Here is a 23,559-nt window from a genome sequence, read left to right as displayed (position 1 = left end):
CACAATCTAGTGATAGTCCTAGCTGCACTTTCTCCCAAGAAAGCCCAAGGTTTACTTACCTCTCATCTCCAACTCTGTGTACTGTATTCTCCCAAGCACTCGGAATAGTGCTCTGCACAGAGTAAGCACTTGATAGACACCACTGATTAACTGACCTCCCCACCCTATCCTCCATCCTTTTTGCATCACTTAAGTCCATACCTCCTAAACATTCTGAAACTCACCCACACCCCATCTCCATATCACTTATGTAAATGTTCTTATACTCAGTTACTTCTTCTACTTGTAATTTATTTTCATGCTTGTCTCCCCTGCTAGATTGCAAGCTTCTTCAGGTCAGGGATTGTATCTACCAACTCTTTTGAACTGTATTCTTCCAAGGGCTTAGTACAGAGCTCTGCATACAGTCAGCACTCAAATAACACTGACTGATACACAGAAAACTGACTGGAAACTTCAGAATTCCTTTCATTTCATATTTTTAAGCAGACTTTTAACATGCAATAATATTTTTTTTCGGTATTTCATCAGATCCAACAGACTTACCATTGGATTTTAAAAATATAAGCCCTGAAAAACTCAGTAACAACATTCCCGTCCAAAGGTCACGCTGAGTGAAAGAGGATACAATTTATCTATTTTAATTTACATTTCCGCTTGCACTAGTCTTTAACTCTTTTTGAAATAGTTCCCAAAGCCTCCCCAAATATAGTGGGAAGGGAAGAGGGAAGAGACTTCGTAAGTATTTATCCATCCAGAATACATCCATTCGGCTTCAGCTGGCCAGTCAGGAAGGGAAGTCGAAGGCATACTTTGACACTATCACTGACTCACAAGTGTGGGTTTACATGGCTAGGTTAATAGTCATACACAATGTAATTATGGTACTTGTTAAGCACTTCCTATGTGTCACATACTGTTCTAAGCACTGGGGTAGATAAAAGATAATAATCAGGTTGGATACAGTTCCTGTCCCACGTTGGGCTCACAGTCTCAGGAGGAAGGAGTGGGATTGAATCCTCATTTTACAGATGAGAAAACTGCGAGCCAGAAGTTAAGTCACTTGCTCAAGGTCACATAGCAGAGCAGTAGCAGAGCTGGGATGAGAACTCAGGTCCTCTGACTCCCAGGCCAGTGATCTCTCCAGTAAGCTACACTGCGTCTCTTAAACTATGCATGTCATGATATACTTACCCCTGCATCGTGATATGTATAAATGCCCTCTTTTATAGTGGAGAAGTTGGGGCTCAGGGACTAAGCGAGAAGCTCTTTGTGGGCAGAGAATATGTTTACCTACTCTGTTGATTGTACTAACTCACTGTGGGAGGGGAATGTGTCTGTAAATTGTTATATTGTACTCTCCCAGGGCTCTACGCACAGTAAGTGTTCAATAAATATGACTGAATGAATGAGTACTCTCCCAAACACTGAGTACGGTATTCTGCACACAGTAAACACTTGACCCATTCCATTGAGTGACTGCCACAAACATCTTAGGAGCCACAAGTGGGGACAAGAGAAGTAGCCCAAGGTCCACATTCCAGATTTTTTGTTATTAACCGATCAGTCTCAACTTTCATCCACGATGGTTTTTGGGAATTAGTTAAATTTTGTGGGAACGGCATTACCCTCTCTTACGCTCAATCCTTTCATACTGTCTGGCAAAACCTCATGCACTTTTTAAAAATTGTATTTATTAAGCACTCACTATGTGGCAGGCACTGTACTGAGCACTGGGGTAGATACAAGATAATCGGGTTGGACACCGTCCCTGTCCCACATAGGGCTTGTAGTCTTAATCCCCATTTTATCTTGTATCTAGCCCAGTGCTTAGAACAGGGCTTGACACATAGTAAGCGCTTAGCAAATGCCATCATTATCATCATCTCTATTTTACAGATGAGGGAACTGAGGCATAAAAAAGTTGAGTGACTTGCCCAAGGTTACACAGCAGGAAAGTGGCAGAGTCAGAATTAGAGGGCTTAGAACCCAGGTCCTCTGACTCCCAGGCCTGTATTCTTTCTACTAGGCCACACCGCTTCTCTGCAGGGTAAAACGCTGCCCACCCCAAAAATCTTTGGTCCAGTTCAACTCATCCCTTGTTCTAACCTCAGCCTGGACAATCAAGCTGAGCTGTGGTGACCAGTTCTGACCCAAATTAATTCAGAACTGGAAGGAAACCTGGGCCACTTTTGGGGGGTTGCCTTCCCCAATTAAGCCCTCTTATCCCTGGCTCCTTCTCCCTTTGCAAATCATCTATGCACTTGGATCTGTGTATGACCTTTGGGCAGTTGATATTCACCCCCCCTCAATCCCAAAGTATTTACGTTCATATCTTTAAATTATATGTAAAAATTATTTATTTATATTACTGTTTTTCTCCTTTAGACTGTAAGCTAACTGTGGGCAGGGAACACATCTGCCAATTCTTGTTGTACTGTACTTTCGCTTAGTACAGTTGTCTACACATAGTAAGCAACTCCAAAAATATCATTGATTGATTGATTACTGCCAAGCCTATAGGATGCAATCGAGCATGTGGGATTGTCCTTGAAGGCATTTGAAATACAGCAGCCCTGGGAACCAATGGGATGTGTATACATGCATCATGCCTGTTTCAGTATGCGTTCCTTTTTACCCTCCTCATCCTCCCCCACAGCAGACTGTAAATGGCAGAGGTAAGGAGGTCAAAGGGGGATGGAATCAGCATGAACTCAACCGCAAATTGTTGGAGCCCGATCCAACTTAACCTGTAGGCTACTGGGGTTCAGGACCAGAAAAGGGGCTCACCTTGGGCAGGGAATGTGTCCGCTAATTCTGTTGTACTCTCTCAAGCATTAAATACAGTGCTCTGCACATAATAAACGCTCAATAAATACCACTGATTGGTGGATCTTCAAAGGAGTACCTAAATTAAAGGAATGCTCCTGAAAACATTCTGAGAAGCTGCCGTTTTGAGGGATCCTGAAAGTATTTCTGAGAATTCACTGTTTTGGGGGTTCCTGAAAACATTTCTGAGAAGCCACCATTTTGGTTGAACTCCACAACAGGGACTAAAACTGATCCCCTTTCAAAGGAGCAACTCATAAGAAGACAATGTGTCATAAATATGTACCTGCTCTGGACAAAGACTTTGTTCCATCCTGAAATGTCCATTATTTGCCATGCTAACCGCCCCCCCCCCCAAAAAAACAGATAGCTTAGAGTCAATTAATGCTAGCCCACTACTGTATTTTCAAACAAAATCTAACAAAGAGCCAAACTCTACAATCTAAAAATCCACACATATATTTAAACCAACATTTTTGATATTACGCAAAGAAAAAAATCTAGCCTAATCATTTTGAAAAAAAAATTCATATATCTCTTTTGGTCTGATTATCTGTGTTTCAGGGTGTGATTGGTAAATGGAGTAAGGAGAGTTGAGGTGTCACTTTCAAAAATTACATTTGGACAATTTAAGAGAGGCTTTCATCCTGTTTTTATCATTGTAAAGCGGGGGGGGACCCAAAGAATGAGCCATGAAAGAGATAGCAAATAAAAAATGAAGGGTTACACAGTCTTGTAAACCATTATCCAATTGCCCCATAAAACTTCCAGTTTTAAACTTAACTTGCTTCTAGACATATTGATTGCAATTTTCTTCCTGATTACATTTCTGAGAATGCTGAAAGGAAACTCAAAGAGGAAGAGGCGGAAAATGTACTGCATACCCTGTTTTCCTTTTAAGGCAACTTCAATCTAAATGGCAGAGAAAAGCTTCACACATTTTATGCCTTTTTCAAGATCAGTTTTGAGGACCACAAAATTAAGTCTCGGAAATGCCCATCCTTTAGTTCTGGGTATTTTTTTCTCTCATAACCATGTTTTTCCCCCCAAATATTTGCAAAATGCAACAACAATAAATTTGTCAAATGGCAACCTCTATGTAATTAATTGAATTGAAAATGGAAAGGGAAAATTTTTCTAATGCAATTATTAGTACTCTATGCAGATGGCTTGAGTTGGCTAGAGCTTCGGGAGGAAAAATGCTAATTGAATATACAAGTGTGGGGTTAATATCCTATTCATGAATTTCTTAAGTTATTAATACATAGGATATTAACATTCAGTAATCGAATATTATTTAGAATTAGAAATGGCATCTCCTTAAGAACTAATCAAAGAAAACTCAAATACAGAAGAAGCTATTAGTGTATAGTGGGATGGATGGTGTCGTGAAACCCTGATGTTGAAATTTTAACCATGTTTGCAGGTGTGTCTGAAAAGCCGGTGTGCGACTGAAGCATTCCCCACACTGAACACCGATAACCAACTATCCTTTGCTGGAAGGTTCCATTTGTCCAGGAATCTTTCTAACAATCATAATAATCAGGTATTGATTAAGTGCTTACTATGTGTCATGCAGTGTACTAAGCACTTGGGGTAGATACAAAATCATCAGGTCCCACATGGGGCTCGCAGTTTAAGTAAGCAGGAGGAACAGGTATTGAGTCCCCATTTGCAGTTGAGGAAACTGAGTCACTGAGAAGTTAAGTGCCTTGCCCAAGGTCACCCAGAAGACAAGTACTGCAGCTGGGATCAGAACCCAGGTCCTCTGGCTTCCAGGCCCGTGCTTCATCCACTAGGCCAAGCTGATTCTCTTTCATAAGCACCATGGCACTGTGGATATAGCCAGGACTGGCAGTCAGACGGTCGTGGGTTCTAATCCCAGCTCTGCCACGTGTCTATGTGACCTTGGGCAAGTCACTTTACTTCCCTGTGCCGCAGTTCCCTCATCTGTAAAATAGGGATGGAGACTGTGAGCCCCACGTGGGACAGGGACTACGTCCAACTCGATCTGCTTGTATCCACCCCAGCGCTTAGTACAGTGCCTGGCACGTAGTTACCGCTTAACAAAAACCACGATGACTATTATTATTACCTCTTGTTATGGGGTTATTCTTGCTTGAAAAGAAACTTCCCCATTATCACACACTGGATGGCCGGTCACCCGGAGCTAACAGCTAGCAATACACTGCTAGGCCATATCATTGGAGGTTTGTGTCTTTAAAACAATTTTTCACCATTCCTTTGTTAGTTCACCAGCAATCAATCAGTGATATTTATTGAGTGCTTACTGTATACAGGGCTCTGTACTAAGTGCTTGGGCGAGAACAATACAACACAGTTGGTAGATGCATTCCCTATCCACACGCTTTCAGTCTAGACGGGGCAGACAGCCATTAATATAAATATTTAAATTATGGATATGTCCACACGTGCTGTAGGGCTGAAGGAGGGCTGAGTAACAAGCTCATGTATCCTGCTTGCTGTTGTCCATTCTCTCCATTTCTTCTACCCAGTGAAACTCTATAGTGATGAGCACTGTTCCAGGGTGAGAATTAATAATAATAATAATAATGTTGGTATTTGTTAAGCGTTTACTATGTGCAGAGCACTGTTCTAAGCGCTGGGGTAGATACAGGATAATCAGGATGTCCCACGTGGGGCTCACAGTCTTAATCCCCATTTTACAGATGAGGTAACTGAGGCACAGAGAAGTGAAGTGACTTGCCCACAGTCAGCTGACAAGTGGTGGAGTCGGAATTCGAACCCATGATCTCTGACTCCCAAGCCCCTGCTCTTTCCACTGAGCCACGCTGCTATAATAATAACAGAAATGCTAATAATAATAATGGTATTTGTTAAGCACTTACTATGTGCCAGGCACTGTATTAGGTGCTGGAGTAGGTACAAGTTAATCGGATTGGACAAGGACCCTGTCCCATGTGGGGCTCACAGTCTTAACCCCCATTTTACAGATGAGGGAACTGAAGCACAGAGAAATGAAGTGACTTGTCCAAGGTCACACAGCAGGCAAGTGGCAGAGCCGGAATGAGAACCCAGGTCCTTCTGACTCCCCGGCCCGTGTTCTAATCACTAAACCACACGGCTTCTCTGACTGTAGACTGGTGGCATTCATAATACCTCATGGTTTACTATTGTTTCTTGCCACTTGATACTGACAATGACTCAAGGGTGATGCTAAAGAAACGGAGCAAGTCTAATGGGCTCTCCGTGGTAATTGTAGGACTGAGGGCCAGAGGGAAAGGGTAGACACATAATGGAAGCACATAGACTTTCAGCTGATATGTCCTTTCATTCCAGGTTGGAGACACACTCTGTCAGTCTCCTAAAGTACGTGACCTTTATTCATTTATTTTTCTATTTTTTTAGGCCATTCTGGGAAGCAGCATGGTCTACTGGAAGAAGCCCGGGCCTGGGAGTCAGAGGACCTGGGTTCTAATCCTTGCTCTGCCACATGTCTGCTGTGTGACCTTGGGCAGTTCACTTCACTTCTCTGTGCCTTGGTTTCCTCATCTGTAAAATGGGGATTAAATCCTACTCCTTTGAACTGAGACTGTAAACCCCATGTGGGACAGGTACTGTGTCCAGCCTGATTATCTTGTATCTACCCCAGCACTTACTACAAGTGTCAGGCACACGGTAAACACTTAACAAATACCATCATCGTTATTCATGCATTTGCTACCAAGATATTATATCAATGATAATCAATAAAATGTGGTATTTGCTAATTGCTTACTGAATGTCAAGCATTGTTCTAAGCGCTGGAGTATATATGAGATCATCCGATCAGACAGTCCCTGTACTAAATGATGCTCACTGTGTAAGTGGGTGGGAGAATACATACTGAATCCCTACTCACCACTTTAGAGATGAGGCCCTGAGACACAGAGAAGTTAAGTGACTTGTTCACAGTCACACGGCACGCAAGTGGCGGAGACAGAATTAGAATCTAGGACCTCTGACTCCCAAGCCTGTGATCTTTCTCCTAGGCAGTATATAACTATCTCAGTTTTCCTTTGGTTCATTGTTAGTCCACAACATTGTAGTAATTAAACAAAGCAATTCATCGTCTTGTATGAGTGCTTCAGAGCACAATCATCAATGTAAAACAGCTCCTATAAGACCGATTCAAGGATTTTTGATGAATCTATTCTCTTGACACTGCTGTGCCCTTCATATTGAATTCCCAGATGGTCAACACGAGATTCTTGGCTGTAGTCAGCTGCTTTGTGTTGAAGTTCAGGATAACTGAACAGAACTAGTGTAAAAACTGGAACCGAAGCACGTCAGAAAAAGTTTCTACGGCCCAAGTCTCCTCTATGAATTAAAGTCTTTAGACAGGCTCGCTAATCCACTCCCTGTATGATGAGCTACACTTAAGAAACTGAGCAGCAGTACTCAAATACAACTGTAGCTTCAGAGGAAGCTTTTACCAGAAGACAGAGTAACTTCAAAAAGGGCTGTTTAGGCAAGCAGAGAACCTAATTTCTGCTCCAGTTATGGATAGGTAAAGGCATTACAAGCCACTTCTGTATGAAGGAAAAGTCTTTGGGTAAATGGAAACCCGAGTTGCATAGAGCAGACCACGTTTCCTCCTCCTCCTTTGGAGAGGGGGTAGTCACCTCCTTTGCCACATCCTCCAGATGCTTCCCCTGATCCCCACACAGCGATGCCATCTTAAAAGAATCGTGATTGCAGCAGGGGAGTCAGAGAGTCACTCCCACTAGGCCAGATGAGGACACTTGCAGCTGTTCTGTGTAACAAGTAGTTCCCAACAGCCCCAGGCATGGGGCTCTCTAACCTCAGGCTATCGCTTCCACAAAACTACAACTTAGAAGAATGGTCTCGAGTAGCAGTGTGGCCTAGTAGAAAGAGCACGGGCCTATGGGTCAGAGGACTTGGGGTCTAATCCTGGCTCTGCCGCTTCTCCGCTCTGTGACCTAGGGCAAGTCAGTTAACTTCTCTGGACCTCAATGTCCTGATCCATAAAATGTGGAATAAATCCTACTCCCTCCTACCTACACTGTGAGCCCCATGTGGGACGGGGACTGTGTCCACCCTGATCACCTTGTATCTTCCCTAGTACTTAGTACAGTGCTTAGCAAGTACTTATTATTATTACTATTGTTAAATCAGGGGGTCAACAATCCACTTTGCCCACACCAGAGGAGGTCCATCCAGCTGCTGACTGTCCTGGAGAAGGTATAGCCCATTTCCAGGACTCTTGACCCTTCTGAGCCTGGGACACTGCTTCCAGTTTGGAGCGGTCACTCCTGGTCTGCCTCACTAACGTGGGCACCTCCCACTTGTTTCTCTCCTTTCCAGGTGGCAAGACTAAAGACGAGGAAACAGATGTGACATTGAAAGCCACGACTTTAAGCTCGTTGTGGACAAGGAATGTTTCTGTTGTTACATTGTACTTGCCCAAGTGCTTAGTACAGTGCTCTGCACACAATGAGCACTCAATAAATATGACTGATTGGATTGTGACCATAACACCCTCTGACATTTTGGCAGGTGTCATGACAGTGGCCGCCAGAAGCCCCTACTCCAATTTTAGGTTGTTGATCTCTGGGCTAGATCAATATTTTCCAAGGATAATTGATCACGATAATTCAGTGCCTGCAATCGCCTAATAAGGGAAAATCATTTAAAATTGGTGGCATCCTTCCTACCTAAACTTATGTGATGTGATATGCAAAATGTAGGCCGATTATTTCATTTCCAATTTGTGTTGGGTGGCGAGAGTGACGATTGGAACAAATTTAACAGCATATTTTCATTTTAAGATAACACACGATCTTTGCAAAATGGCAGGAATGTATTCAGATTTTAAAGGCTTACGTACATTAGATACTTTATGAGCCTTATGCTTTAAGGAAAGAGATAGCAAAGCAATGTTTCAGCCAGACGCTACTCAGTGAAATAAAGAATAATTTGATCATTATGAGTAGAAAATTCCTAAGATGCTAGAAAAAATATAAAGTACACTTTACCAATATGAATGTGTGTCTGTTTTTGTATCTGAGTGCATGAGTGAACACCTACAGCAATATATACGAGTACTTGCATTTGTGTTATGTGCATGGTGTCTGAGTATGTGGAATTACATACATTTATGCGGCCGTAGCTTAGTGAAGGAGAAAGTGGTTGGCTTAGAGGATAGAGCCTGGGCCTGGGAGTCCGAAGGACCTTGGTTCTAATTCCAGCTCTGCCATTTGTCTGCCACGTGACTTTTGGCAAGTCACTTGACTTCTCTGTGCCTCAGTTTACCTTATCTGTAAAATGGGATTAAGAGAGTGAGCCCCACTGTGTCCAACCTGATTAGCCTGCATCTACTTCAGCACTTAGTACGTGACTGGTACACATTAAGCATTCATTCATTCAATCGTACATATTGAGCGCTTACCATGTGCAAAGCTCTGTATTAAGCGCTTGGAATTTATAATTCGGCAACAGATTGAGACAATCCCTGCCCAATAATGGGTTCACAGTCTAAACACTAGCAGATAGCATTTAAAGCAGCATGGCTCCGAGGCTCAGTGGAAAGAGCACAGGCTCTGGAGTCAGAGATCATGGGTTCAAATCCCGGCTCTGCCACTTGTCAGCTGTGTGACTTTGGACAATTCACTTAACTTCTCTGTGCCTCAGTTACCGCATCTGTAAAATGGGGATTAAGACTGTGAGCCCCACGTGGGACAACCTGATTCCCTTGTGTCTACCCCAGCGCTTAGAACAGTGCTCTGCACATAGTAAGCGCTTAACAAATACCAACATTATTATTTAAAGAAAATGGCAAAACTAGGAGACACTAGGTTCAAAGCAAGCAGGCAAGCGGGCAGGCAGAGCTGGTGAGTGCAGGGAACGTGTCGGTGAGATCTGGAGACCGGCCTCTCTACCTCAGTGATCCCGGCCCCACCACCGCACACAGTAGCTGAACCGATAGCCTGAGTAGCTTGGCAACTTCTGGAGAGAGTGGCAGCCCCCGTCTCAAGCCTGACAATTCAGAGTCCGGAAGCCCTGTCGCGGGAAGCCTACTCTAGGCTGGCAGAAGGGTTGAGTCGGGATGCCAAGTGGACATGAAGGGGGTGAGTTAGATTAGCGGGCAGCCTGGAACAGTTGGGAGCCGTCAGTTCCTGGGTGAAAAGCTAAGGGAAGAGTCTGATATTTAGGGCTTTGTGACTGGCAGGTAGGTTGCCAGGTCCTCCAGATTTTTGTTTTGTTGTGATGGTATCTGTAAAGTGCTCACTAAGCACTGGGGCAGATTCAAAGTAATCAGGTTGGATGTGCTCCCTGTACCTCATGGGACTCACCGTCTTAACACCCATTTTACAGATAAAGGTAACAGACGCACACAGAAGTTAGGTGATTTGCCCATGGTCACTGTGGACAAATGGCGGAGCCAGGATTGGAACCTAGGTCCTTCTGACTCTCAAGCCCATGCTCTATTCACTAGACCACACTGCTTCTCATTTTAAATATGCCTCGTTACCCAGTTCAGGGCAATTCACTTTGCAATCCATCAGAACAGACAGGGAGGGCCACACAGAACTAGGTCATCGTGTGACTGCTCTATGGAATCCCTGTTACGGTATATGAATCCCACACCCTATTCCGGGAGTCTTGTGGGAGTAACACCTGAACAATGCCATCATATTGGGTTCTTCTATTTTGCCGCAGTGAACTGCTCATTCGGTTTGTGAAAAACATCCGAATAACCACCAGAGGGTTACAAAAATCCAGGTTGTTGGGGCCTCCAAATGCCATTGATGAACGCCGTTCCATTGATAATCCTTCCAGAATCCTCTAACTCACTTCATACTTGAGTTTGTTTCGCTAATAATGGTGCTATTTGTTAAATGCTTACTGCGCGGCAAGCACTATGCTAAACACTGGCAAGGAAACAAGACAATCAGGTCACTGCCTTGTCTTCCTCTGCTGAAATCCATGAAAAGGAGGTACCCAGATGCCTCCTTACCACCTCTGCTGCTCCCTGGCTATTAACCTAAGAAACCACTGGTCAGCCCAATGATCTATTTATGCTGGAACTCTGACTCCCACAGAAACTAGGTGTTGGGGAAAGCATGCAACTTCTAACATCCCTCGCTTTTCCCTCTAATAAACCACCACGGATCTTAATCTCTAAATCTACTTACGTTTTCTTAGATGTTCACTGCCCTGGGTCTGTGCAGGGTCAGCTGTAAACAGGCTAGATGGCCAGCTTCGACTTTCCATACTCTGCAGCCTTGCCCATCCTCAATGCAAGGGTTTACCAAGCAATGCTCACCGCTTTCTCCTCTGTCCTCCAACGGGTGGTGCCTCCATGATGCCACTTACCCCTCACCTCCCATTGGTTTTCTCCGCCCCTACTGATTAGATTCATCTCCATCAGTACACTTTCTCCACTTCTCATTTCCTGGAGGATACCGGGACCTGGGTATGCAGTGGAATGGTGGACCTGCCAACATGTAAGCAGCTCTGGGAAGCAACAAAGAAAACGATCCCGTGTAGTCAAGTGATAGATTCTCTTCTTCCCAATCGTCCCATTTGGATTTTTGAAAACTGATTAGTTTGGGTTGCTATTCATTAATTATTCTCCCTCTTCAAATCTCTTCAAATCAGCATTCCAAACAACTCTCCGGAATCTTCTCCCAATCAACCATCTAACCATTAGTAGTCCTAAAACAAACTGCCACGCTCTAGTGGCTCCATTAGGATTTAAAAACACGCAATAACATTTTTTAAATCCGAATCTACAATAAAAAGAGAAATCAGGGGCTGGACACAGTGATCACGATGAAAAGCAGACCCCCTGCAGCCGCTCCAGAAGATGGAAAAGAATATCCTCAGAGCAAATCCGCCGTAAACTTTATCCCCAAAGCAGCCCTGGGTGATGTGGCTGGTGAGGTCGGGACACCATGTGGCTGATAGATCTCAGGAGACCAGGGGCACACAGGCACAGTGGATTAAATGATTACTGTTGGCTGTGTGCTTGCCCTGAATACTTCACCACAGACAGTAATCAATTACCAGAGGCTGGCAATGATACTGACCAATGCACTTAGCACTTCTGCTCTACCAGCTTGGGGCAGCAAGGAGCCTTGACAGTTTGCAAAGGCTCAGGCCTGCATACGACGGAACAGGTGGGTTGGTCAGCCACTGAGGGGTCTGCAGACCTGGAATAATAATAACAACGATAATAGTAATATTTGTTAAGCGCTTCCTATGTGCCAGGCACTGTACTAAGTGCCGGATGAAGAGCTCTGCCTTCCCTCTCATTAAATACCAAATAGATCCTTGTGCACCCTCCCCACATACACAGTCCCCCAACCCCTCATCAAGGCTTACTATTTTCTTCTCAAAGGGAAACCCATCAGGAGCTATTCTGGCATAAGGTGAAGTACCTCATCAGCAATGCTAAAACAAATGACTGTACGGAGGCTGCGGTCAGGACAGAAACCAGCTTCACGTCTGCTCCGAATTCCTCCAGCCACAGCAGGAGCCCAGTTCTTCTGATGTCACTTCCCAACCTTTTGTTCTTGTCTTTTGAAGGGAAACATTGCACCTCATTCTCGGGATTCTTACAAAGGCTCACAGAACACAGTCTGTTTCTATGCACGTAATGGAGGATGCAAAGCTTTAAACTTTGGTTTCTCGCTACTTTAGGCATTCTGAAAGGAAAAAAAAATCTTCCCTGCCTTTCACCTTATAAACTCTGGATCAGTCATTTGCTCCCAAATTTGCCTTCTTCCTCTAGCCTCCACCTGTTCCTCTTTTCTGGAGACCATTCCTTCTGCAAAATGGCAGTCTCACAGTTACACTTGGGATCTGCCTGTGTGGCATATGGGAAATAATTTCACAAATTCTATCTAGGACTTTAGTGACACTTACCTATCTACTCATTAGCAGCTACATTAGCAAGATTTAATTCTAGTATTTTCCGTTGTAATTCAACGTTACTCAGGGCAGAGTTAGGAGAAACTGAGCGGGAGTTTAGCCAAAACATTGCTTCTTCACGCATGACCCTTAATTGTCCAGGCAGCCTGCTCTATTGAAAGCTACTGTCCGGGTGCTAGCATTTCTGCAACATGTTGATCTGGCAGATGGGCTGACATCAGGGTTCCGTGGGTGGGCTTTGAGGTGGTTCTAGCGGTATGTGGTTCTTAAATTTTGTCTGCCTGGTGTAATCCCTGCTAACTACCAGTTGGGTCAACACATTAATTGTGCCCCGGGCAGATTTGGGCCAAAATACTTATTTCTACCCCAACTCCTGTTCCAGAATTATACTTGTATTATTCAGGCACAGCTTCTGACTGACCCCTGGGCTGTGCTAATCATGAGAATGCGTTGGAAAAGTGGAATAGCCTCAGACCAGTGAGTCATAATTACACAAACTTTCAAAATGAAGCTACTTCCAGGGAATTTACAATACAACATTTTCTGCCAAGTACACAGGCCCATTTCCCTGATCTAGAACAGCGATTCTCAAATGTCAGAACTCCACACAACCGTTTGATGGTGATGGTAATGCAGTTCAAAAGCACAATATCTCCCCCACCCCTTCAAACCATCACTACTGTTATGCTATTTTCCTAGACACCATGTCTACACTCCTCCAGCCCTGCCCTCTCATGATCTCATTCCTTGTTTTTATCAGTTTCATCTCATTTGCCTCTCTTATCTGGGGCAATTCAAGGTAACATGTTTCTCTCTCTTCCCACCTAACAGCACTGACAGCAACAGTTTGCTTTAGGGAGAGAAGGGGCAGAAGGTGCTCTCCCTATCTTCAAAGCCCTTTTGAAATTTCACCTCCTACAAGGGGCCTTCCCTGATTACAGTTCCAGTGTCCCAGGTAACATACATCCAACAGCACTTGTCTATACACTTTTCCTAGCAAGAGTTGATGGAAAGAGCAAGGCCCCAGGAGTCAGGGGACTCCTCAGTCGGTCAGTCAGTCAATCATATTTATTGAGCACTTATGAGCAGATCACTGTATCAGCACTTGAGAGAGTACAATGTAACAATAAACATGCACAGTCCCTGCTCACAAGGAGCCTATAGTCTAGAGTGGGTACTAATCCTGGCTCCATAATTTACCTGTTGTATGGCCTTGGTCAAGTCACTTAACTTCTCTGAGCTTCAGTTCCCTCAACTGCAAAATGGGGAGTCACTATCTGTTCTCCCTCCTACTCATGGGGCAGTTTAAAATTAAGTGTCTTAAAGTAATCCCAACTTCAGTTATCTGTTCAGCCCTAGGGCTCTCCTTCAGCCATGCACACCAAGAACCTCTTTTTGCTTTTGTTATACCAATAGGAACTTGTGTCTAGAGCCTGGACTATTTCCTTCAGGCACTACTAGGTAGTATTTTTCTTCTTTACACTGTTAGAAGACAAAGCCAACGCCACCTAAATAGTTTCCTCCTCTGCCCAATCCCACCCAATGGCAAAATTCAAAGGCCACCTACTAGTCCATCTCTGCTTCTCTCGGAATAGAGCCATGCTGAGGAATGGAATGTTTTCACTACAGACAACTATCAAAGCCTCTGGCCTCAAATGAGCATTCTGCATGAACTCACTCTCATTTCACATTTTCAAGCAAGTAGCTGATAATATGGACCTCCTATCTCTCCCACAGGGGCTCTGAGAGGATTAATGAGGCAAGTCCATCACTAAAGCCCTTTAAATACATTGGATGGAGGGGCCACACAGACATAAAGCATTAGCGCCGTCGCATTTAAAAGAAAAAGTACTATTGGTGGCCACCTCACTCCCCGCTCTTCCTTGCCCTCTCTCAAAGCCCTCCCTAAAAACACCCCCTAACATTCAAATTTGCTTCCACGCATTCCTGACTTCTTGACCAGAGTCACAGGATTCCAAGCGGTTTTGGATGTCATTTCTACTGGGAGCCATAGGGCTCTTTGTGAGCCTGGAAATGTTGCCAGTTTTGCATATTTAATCATTATTAATTTACCCAGCCCTCGCCAAGAGACTTTGGTGAGCCTCATTGTGCTGATGAGGATAAATGTTCTCTCTGTCTGCACTACAGGTGCTGACGGGCAGCCTGGTTCTCTGGATGTCGGTGGTCGTGGTCTGCAGGATTTAGCGAATTGTAATTCACATTGTCTGAGGCACCTGAAAATTACAACTGAGAGATCTGCTCCTTCCACTGAGACCACCCCCCGACCCCGAAGGGGACTCTCCAAATTCTCCCCCAGATCCCCAGATAATGCTGTGGATTTACCAGATTCAGGAACAACTAAAAAGAATCGACAAAGATGAAGTGGCATCTTTATTAGGGAGAAGGTAAAGGGGAGCAAGAGTGTGGAGGGGCAAAGGTTAGATAGGAGGTAGCGAGAGAGTTATGGGGACAGAACCTGAAGGGTCTAGGAATTTGTTAATTTTGTTCTTTCATTAGGAAACTCTCCCAAGGATGTCTTTTCACTTCAATCTTTACATGCTCCCAAGTGTTAATATGTTCAGCTTTTCCGGGGAAACATTCTTCTTTCAATCCTTCCCTCTGAATCCCAGCAAAGATTAGGGGCTTCTAATTGTTAGTTGATTTTGTCTGAACTCAAATTATCCCTGGGAGAAGAAAATGCCATTTGAAAACTGAGCCCTTTGCTCATGACTCTAAACCTTCAGGAATGTGCGAGGGAGAAAAGAAACCAGAACAGAACCCATTAAAAAAAGGAAAAGCGGTGAGAAGCGCCCTGCTCCAAAGCTGATTTTAGTAAACATACATTTGCAAATCAGATCTCCAGTCAGATACTACTACTATGAGAAAGAAATATTTGTACCTTCCCTTGGGAATTTGGACCTTAGATTACTGTTTTACTGCTTCATCCAGTAGGATCTAAAAAAAAATTTATCTAGTCAAGGGCAATGCAGAGAAGCAGTGTAGCCCAATGATAAAAGAGCGGGCCTGGGAGTTTAGAGGACTTGGGTTCTAATCTTAACTCTGTCAACTGCCTGCTGTATGAACTTGAACAAGTCACTTAACTTCTCTGGTCATGTTGCTTTCTCAGCCTTTTTTTACATCTGTTTCTGTAAGTAATTACACCAAATTACCCAGAAAGGACATATATAGAGAAGCAATGTGGCCTGAAGGATAGAGCACAGGCTTGGGAGTCAGAGGACTTGGGTTCTAATTCCAGCTCCACCAATTGTCTGCTGTGTGACCTTGGGCAATTCACTTCACTTCTCTGTGCCTCAGTTACCTCATCTGTAAAATGGGGATTAAGACCATGAGCCCCATGTGGGAAACCGACTGTGTCCAACCCTATTATCACGTACCTATCCCAGCTCTAAATACAGTACCTGGCACATAATAAATGCTTAATAAATACCATTTTATTTTTATTTATTTAAGGAGTATTTTTCACTGTTCCCTCTAGAACAGCTAAGATGACCGCAACTAACAGTAATCAAAGGTACTTATCGAATGCTTACTGTGTGCAGAGCACTGTACTAAGTGGTTGGGAAAGTACAATACCCCGATGCTTATATATTTTTGTTTGTTCACTCTTGATTGTACCTCAATGAGTTCAGTGAATGGAACATAGTCAGATCATTGCGTGCACTGTGGCTATGTTAATAGTAACACAGATGGCTTTGATTGGCATGGTTCGACTTCACCGGGGACTCCATTCACTTGGAATGAGAAGGAGCCATTTTCAGCTATTGATCCAGAACGAGTTTGATGGAAAGAATTGAAATTACAACTGGAAAAGTATAAAGTGAAAACAGAAAATCAAATATCAAGAAACTCCATGGAAAAAAATCAATGTATCTATGACTTCCATCTCCAGTCCACAAAGATGCCAATCAGTTCAATAACAAAACTCCACCAGAAAGAAATGTCTCACAATATGCTGGCAAAGTTTGAATTTTTATTTCTGTTTCTCCAACCTGATTATCTTGCATCTATCTACACCAGCACTGAGTACAGTGCTTGGCCCATAGTAAGTGCTTAATAAATACCATAATTATTTTACTGAGTCAGAAGCCAAGGCCCTAAAGGTCTCCCAGGAAGCTGTTGTTGAAAAGAGGAAGAGAGGTCGGGATTCCTGATTCATAATCTCACACTACATCCTCCTGCTGCTTAACCCAAAATATGTAGATGACCAAACCACATGGACGGGGGTTCTTGTTTTTCACACAGAAAAACCCTCTTTCCTTGCCTCCTCCACTATTGGGGATTTCCGCCCACCACAGAAGAAGAGAAAAGATGAGATGTACAGGGGATGGGAAGACATTTGCTAAAATGAGACCATTAAGTCTGGCCCCCTAATGTTCTCGTATACAGCAGAAGAACAAGGATGATAATAGCCCAAGGAGAAACTTACCTGCCAGAACCTTCCTACCTCAAACAGGGAAAGAAGCAAGAAGCTGATGATAATAAACAAATTAAACGTGTGCTACTATGTTAGAGGCAGCATGGTTTAGTGGTCAGAGCATGGGCCCAGGAGTCAAAAGCTCATGGTTTCTAATCCCAGCTCTGCCACTTGTCTGTTGTGTGACCTTGGGCAAATCACTCTACTTCTCTGGGCCTGAGTTACCTCGTCTGTAAAATGGGGATTAAGAGTGTGGTACAGGGACTGTGACCAACCCAACTACCTTGTATCTACCCCAGTGCTTAGAACAGTGCTTGGTACATAGTAAGTGCTTAACAAGTACCATAACTATTATTATTATTATTATTGTTATTGTTATGTACCAAACACTGGAGTAGATGCAAGATAATCAGATCACACACAGACCGTCACACTCAGGGGTCACAGTCTAAACAGGAGGAACAACAGGGATTTTATCTCCATAATAAGTGAGGGAAGGAAGGGAGTGAGATACAGAAAAGATAAGGGATTTGCCCAGGGTCACACAACAGGCAAATGGCAAAGCCAAAACTAGAACCTGGGACTCCTGACTCTTTAGGCCATGCTGCCTCTCAAACCCAGAAGTTCATGGTAGAAAGTCCTTTAAAAGATGTAGGCCTCCTTGCCCAACAAACAGGACCATGGAGGAACTGAATCAGTCTCTGAAGTCAGTTCTCTGTCAGTCCCAATGGTCATTCTAGCTGCTATTTAATTGTCTCCACTTCCCTCATTTCATCTTTCTCCCCAGCCCCCACCTCCAATCCCTTCCCCCCACCCACCTCCATCGTGGGTGTCAGTTCATCCATCTACTGGGAGAGTACAGATCAAGCCTCTCTGAGTTTTATAAGGAATCTGCAAAATGGAGATTTGATATCTGTTCTCCATCCCACCTAGACTATGAGCCCCACGTGGGACCTGATTATCTTGCACCTACTCCATGTGCTTGGCACATAGTAAACACTGAATACCACAATTATTATGTACTCAGATGAACAAAGTGATTTTACTTTTAGTGCTTTATAGATTACCTTCCAGAATAATTTAAGACTTCAGAAAATGCAATTGAGATCAAAATTCTACTTCCCCAAGAGGCTTCACAACACCACTGTACCCTCTGCTATCTCAGTCATGTCCAGATACCCGAAGATGGTACCCAACGAGGGCACGACCCTGCGATTGGTCTAGTGAGAGAGAGTCCAGCTCTGGTAACCAGGAGATCGGACCTGGGTTCTAGTCTCAGGGGTCAAGCAGGGGAAGATCTGCTGAGGCTATGCCATTGGTGACGAAGGATTCTTACCCAAAGCACCATCCCGACATGGCAAGGCCAGCAAGAGTATCTTTTTTTCCCTCTAAATGGTATTTGTTAAGCGCTTACTATGTGCCAGGCACTGCACTAAGCACTACGGCAGATATAACCTAATCAGGTTGGACACAGTCCCTGTCTCTCATGGGGTTCACAGTCTTAATCCCCATTTTGCAGATGAGGTAACGAGGCACAGAGAAGTGACTTGCCCAGGGTCACACAAATGGTGGAGGCGGGATTAGAACTCAGGTCCTCTTACTCCCAAGACCGGGCTCTTTCCCCCAGGCCATGCTGCTTCTCAAAAAATAGCTGGCAAACCTAGACTGTGAGCTCCTGGTGGTTAGGGAATATGTCAATTTATTGTTATACTGTATTCTCCCAATGCTTAGGATAGAGCTTTGCACACAATAAGCACTCAATAAATAGGATTTGAATGAGTGAATAATCTCCCCCTCTAGGCTGTAAACTCAGTGCTGGTAGCAAATGTGTTTACCAACTCTGTTGTACTGAATTCTCCCAAGAGGTTAGTACACTGCCTCTTTTCACAGTAAGCTTTCAACAAAAACCACTGATTGATTGATCTGTGCAGCGAAGATTACCTTGGCTCCCGAGGCAAATGCCTACCGTTATGGTGCCCCAGCACAGCGCTGGTACTATGCTGCAGTTATTTCAGCCATTAGTGGGTCTTGTGCATAAAAAAACCCTTTGTGTCTGAATATTGCCACGAGCTCACCTCCTCACCCGCTGCACCCTGCATTCTAGGGGGAACACGGCTGGAGGGACTGAATGAATAAGAGTAGTGCTGAGCAAAGCCCTAACACTATAATCAATTCCTCTGCACAGGTTCTCAATCCTGAAGTCTTAGGTCTGAGGTTGCTCCTCCGTTCTTCTTCCACCACTCAAAGAAGGCAAAATTTGCAGAGTAAATCGACATTCCTTCTTACACAGTCTCCTTCTCCAAGAACGGGAGGTTGGGGTGAAGAAGTGGAACCAGAGAAGCAGCGTGGCTTAGTGGAAACGGCACGGGCTTGGGAGTCAGAGGATGTGGGTTCTAATCACAGCTCAGCCACTTGTCTGCTGTGTGACCTTGAGCAAGTCACTTAACTTCTCTGTGCTTCAGTTACAACATCAGTAAAATGGGGATTAAGACTGTGAGTCCCACGTGGAACAACCTATCTTGTAAGTACCCCAGTGCTTGGCACATAGTAAGCGCTTAACAAATACCATCATCATTATTATTATTATTATTAAAAACCACTAATAGGTGCAGTAATTCCTCTCCTTAACCATTTTCTCTGCAGAGCGAGACTACGAGCCTCTACAAGGGCAATTTAGTCCCCAACTAGCAGATTCTTTGGACCCGGCAGCTGTTATTGAAAAGGGATGAGGAGGATGCCCGGGGGGTGGGGGGGGAGTGCAAGGAGAAAGGGGGGGGCACAAGGAGGAAGCAGGGGACCCAATACCCTGTGAATGACCCAGGAGACAGAGGACTAGGTTGGCAGAGGGAGGTTGCAAAACTATTGGTCAAAGTACATGCATTCCAACGCTTCCCTATCACAAGTTTGGATGTGGATCAGAATGTGCCTTTCAATTGCTTTTCTGGAGAATTTACAATTAACAAGGTTGTTATTATATTTCTTCCCTGATTAACAAAGGCATGGGAGGCCAGGGCACTTGTCAGTTCTCTAGATACCCCAGCATGCTTGAGGAGGTTGGAGAGCACATCAGGCAAAAACATAGGCACGCCCCTCCGTGCAGAAACAAGTATTTTAATTAGAAAAGAATCCATAAAAATGTGATATGTCTACATACATGTATATATATATATATATAAAACACTAAAACTCCATGTAAAAAACATTCTAATTATGTCTTTAATATTATTAGAAGACCTACCTTTTGAACAATCACTTCCCAAATAAGCTCACAAATTCTTTGAATCACAAAACCAACAGAGAAAGGTTGGTCGGGGGGAGGGGGGAGGAGAGCAAGAGAGAGAGAGAGAGAGAGAGAAAGAAAATGAGATGAACAAGAGGCTGGCTGAAACTACAGGGCGGGTGGCATAAGCTACTCTGAGCAGACAAAGAACACCCGGAGATTCGTAAGGAGACAATGAAGGCTCAGAGAAAATCACTGAGAACTGGGGACTGACAGAGAAGCTAATGTTCAATCCCACACTAGAATTACATTTTCTCTTTGCAAGTTGAAATGCTTACAGTTATTATTATTAGACAGATGCAGAGTATCATTTTCCAGTTAGGATAAATCTGTCCATTTTAATTACTCAGTAAAAAGGTTCAGAAAGTGGAGATTTTTAAACACCGGTGACCAATTCCATCACCAGCCCCATTTCCAACAATGACCAGCTAAGACATTCCCTCTGACAGTTAATTCTTCAACTACCACACCCACAAATTCAGGGGCTTGTAGCCTCTTTTTGAGTTTGGCAAAGTAGCTCAAGCCTCTTGTCAACCTGACAAGAGAGGGAGAATAGGAAGAAATGAGGGTGCTTGTCAGCATCACAACAGAATTGGTGTGTGCATGACAATGGCGCCCATCTTGCTGAGCTTCTTGGCAAGGTCGCAAATGTCTTTGTGGAATAATTCCCCAAAATATAGTTTAGCCTCTCTCAGCTTGCATTAAAATATTTTTCCCTGTCCCCTAGCCGCATCCCAAGCTGGTATTTCTTGGAGCAGGATGCAGGATGGTCAGCACTGGTCAATACTCTCCCTTCTCCTTAGACCATGAGCCCCGCGTGGGACAGGGATTGTATCAGACCAGATTATCTTGTATTGACCCCAGTGCTTATAAACTGCCTGGCACAAAGTAAGTGTTTAACAAATACCACAATCACTACTAGTGGTCCATTGTCTCCTAGACAGGTGAGCTGCTGGGAGATTTGAAAAGACAAAGCACCCATATCTTCTCCTTCCAAAAGAAGTGATCATTGGGTAGGAGTGGTTCAGGAGATTTGTGCTCACTGAAACCCAAGGGCAGCAGATGAACAACTGTTTATTTTGGTGTTGAACGCACAATTATATTTGTGTCTTTCTAAACCACCTAGCTGTTGAAAAACAAATAATAATCTGCCTTCAAATGCAGCAGGTAATAATAGATCATTAAGACTGTAAACTCCTTGTGGGCAGGGAACATGTCTTGTCTTTCTGTTGTACTTTCCCAAGCACTTTGCTTGGGGCACTGCACTCAGTATACACTCAATAAATGTCATTATGATGGGAGGAAAGAGACAAATCCAGGAGGGAAAACCCAGGTTTTTTTGCCTTTAAAAAAATAAGAAAATGTGAAAGGAGGAAGATAATTATACTAGATGAGTTTTGAGAATGAGGTATTTAAAAAAGCAGGTACATATTTATCATCTGCTTAGTTATTCTAATTAGTAGTAATAATAATAGTATTTGTTAAACACTTACTATTTGCCAAGCACTCTACTAAGTGCCGGGATCAGAAAAGATGATCAAGTCCCTCAGGGTCTCACAAGTCAAAACAGGTAGTGAATCCCCATTTTGCAGATGAGGGAACTGAGGCACAGAGAAATTAAGTGACTTGTCCAAGGTCCCACAGCAGGCAACAGGGAGAACTGGGGTTAGAACTCAGGTCTTCTGACTCCCAGGCACTGGCTCTTTCCACTAGGCCATGCTCTATCAAGCCTTTAAAAAAAACTGCAATATGTAATCACATGTTAAAAGAAATGCTTGGCTTCGAAGAGATGATTCAGCATTAATATTACTATTTATCTTTTCCAGAGCCAAGGACTTCACGGCCATCATATCTAGATCAAATGAAAAATATCCAGTGTGCACTGCAAGAGAGATGCCTTCAACTTACTCAGTGGAATCTGACTACTCCTATAACACTGTCACTGAGCACATGCAAAGTACCTTTCACTGGAGACTGTTCAAGCTCTTTTACCAACATGACTGAATTAGTTTTCAAGACATCCTATCAGTCCCACAAAGACTTAGCATCATCAGGTGGGTGAACTGAGGCCATTCTCTAAGCTTAAATCTGAGTGTGATATTTTCTTCTTTTCCAGGAAATGGGCTTGACTGGCATTCTGAACCACTGTGACTAAAGCAAGGCAGTGTGTTCAACTAAAATGGGGGAAACAAAGGATACTTCGGCAACTCGGCCCTCCTTCCCCCTCAACCCAGAAGCTCTTCCTTTTGGAGCAAAAAATGAATAAGTCCACAGGTCCCTGGAGTGCTCTTTCACCTTGATTCAACAAGCTCTGAGGCTGTATAGGATGAAGATGAAACTCAGCACCTGGCAGGATTTTTTCTTCCTCTAAGAGCATGGGGAAGTGGAATTCTGCCACCTCTGCTGATGGGGCGGTTGAAAAGATTTGTGTCAATAAATGTCAACAGTCAACAGCAGGAAAGCAAACACCTAGGTTAAGAAACCTGGAGGGAGGGAGGGAGGGAGGAGATATTTGAAATGAGCAGCTCTGCTTCTTCTACCACTAAACATCTGTTTGGAGACCTGTCCCCTTGCCCCCCCCACCCCCACCCCGCAAAGCTCCAGCCTCAGGAACTCATGTTATTAAATAACAGTAAAGGTTATTAGGCACTTATTTTCTGCCATGCATTGTACTAAGCACTGGGAGCGGATACACAGTTGGGAATTGGATAAGGTCCCCAGGGTGGAGGGTTCACAATAAATCTTGAGGGTGGCGGGGAGTCTTTGACACCCTCCAGCTCCCTCACTACCCCAGTCTTAGAGCCGGGCTCAGACCCAGAAGTCAACACTGCTGGCCCAATTTTATGTAGAAAAGAAGCCCGGAAGTTCACTCATTGTGCTGGAACCTGCAGGCGTGGTTGACCACATACTGGCATTGAAGATGAGGGCAGCTACAATCTGCCCAGCCATAAGCAAATTAGCTGCAGCCCTGAGGCCCCCGTCAAGCTGTCAGCACAGCCCGCATCTGGGCAAAGTTTCAAGGCCCCTGGACTCGGCGGCAGAGGAAAAGAGCTGGTTGCTGAGTGGAATTGAGGCTTTCGAGTCCACTGGAGAG

The 23,559-nt window shown here is 44.1% G+C and overlaps 1 protein-coding gene across 2 annotated transcripts in view; it reads right to left on the bottom strand.

The window, feature by feature from the left end:
• MAML3 (mastermind like transcriptional coactivator 3) overlaps nucleotides 1-23,559 on the bottom strand; it is a 411,281-nt gene that overhangs the window by 228,392 nt on the left and 159,330 nt on the right. The window lies entirely within an intron of this gene.

Source organism: Ornithorhynchus anatinus, chromosome 12 (assembly GCF_004115215.2).
Source record: "Ornithorhynchus anatinus isolate Pmale09 chromosome 12, mOrnAna1.pri.v4, whole genome shotgun sequence".
Taxonomy (NCBI): Eukaryota; Metazoa; Chordata; class Mammalia; order Monotremata; family Ornithorhynchidae; genus Ornithorhynchus; species Ornithorhynchus anatinus.
This window is presented reverse-complemented; position numbering and strand designations above follow the sequence as displayed.